Raw genomic sequence first — 1,333 nt, 5'->3', positions numbered from 1 at the left:
CAAACAGACAAGAGCCGATGCTGCGGGCGGGGATTAACCAAACACACGTCTACCTTCTGACTGGTCTGGCGGATAATCGCTCGGTGATTGGTGTGCTTAGTTGGTCATTGTGTAGAGATTAACCTTTGTGTTGATTGCTGTTTGTCTTTCTGGCTGTGTGTTTGTGACTATTTCGAAAGGGTTCTTTTTTATATATGAATAGAAAAGCAGAAAGAAAATTGACGGTGAGTTTATATTTCTATACTCTTTACATTTAGGGTATTATGAAATTACGTGCGTATATCAAGACAAGAGAAAGAAAAGGACAGACATTTATCTCTTCAAACTTTTTCAGACGAATAATAAACGTGTCACAAGATGAGATATGACCAGTAAAAACATACAACTTCAGAGCAAAACTAATAAAAAAGTCCAGTGATAAAGTTTCTGCGAGTGAATTAACTCTAACTTGACACTGACGAGTCCTTGCTCGAGACATGATCACCACCTTGACACGAGTCGTACTATCAGGTGGATTTATTCTTGCGTGACATGGAAGTCTAATGAGGTGACTATACTAATCATGGCCCCCCAAAAAAGAGAGAAAAAAGAAAAAAACGGCAACTCAATCCGAATTCTGGAGAACTCCGATTTTGGAAAAGATAATATAATGGTGATAAATGCGGCAAATTTCAATTAAAAAAGCAAGGAAAATAGTGTATATACGTTTCAATCATACGAGTATTATGTGTAAGCTAATTATAATAACAAAAGTATTTGGACTTTGGTTAGTGTTACCAATATTCTTTCCTGATATTGGACGCACTACATTGTACTTTTCTATGCTTGGCTTCAAAGGACCCCAGATGAAAGGAAAAAAAGCGTACGACAGTATCATATTGTGAATATCAGGGGTCTTCTCTTCCAAAACAGAACATTGTAGTGTTCCTAGAAAAGTTTTCATATGATAGTATTATAGGGGAATATCAAAAGCAATGATGGGTCCATTCTCCTACAAAGAAGCTTTTTAAATTTTGGTCTCAAATAATATGTTATTTTGAGGAAACGGTACACCTCCAAACTACATATAGTAATAAGCCTTCTTTTCTAAAAAATTTCGTACGTGTTTACGGGCAAGTTGACTTACCATGAAGTGGGGAGTTTATTTTGATATTTTACCCAATCACAAGGGATGTTAGCTTGTCAATGTGGCATGGAACCGCGAAAAAATGTTATAATTTTTTTTTGCGAAGAATAATGGGTCTCGTTTTTGCTTGTTCCTTCAAGGATGATGTAGGGTACAATTCACTTTTCATTCTCCGGTTGTTAGCATTTTGCTTTCTGCAAGAATAAG

This window comes from Penaeus monodon, chromosome 21, assembly GCF_015228065.2.
Source record: "Penaeus monodon isolate SGIC_2016 chromosome 21, NSTDA_Pmon_1, whole genome shotgun sequence".
In the NCBI taxonomy this organism is placed as follows: domain Eukaryota; kingdom Metazoa; phylum Arthropoda; class Malacostraca; order Decapoda; family Penaeidae; genus Penaeus; species Penaeus monodon.
Note: the sequence above shows the minus strand (reverse complement) of the source record.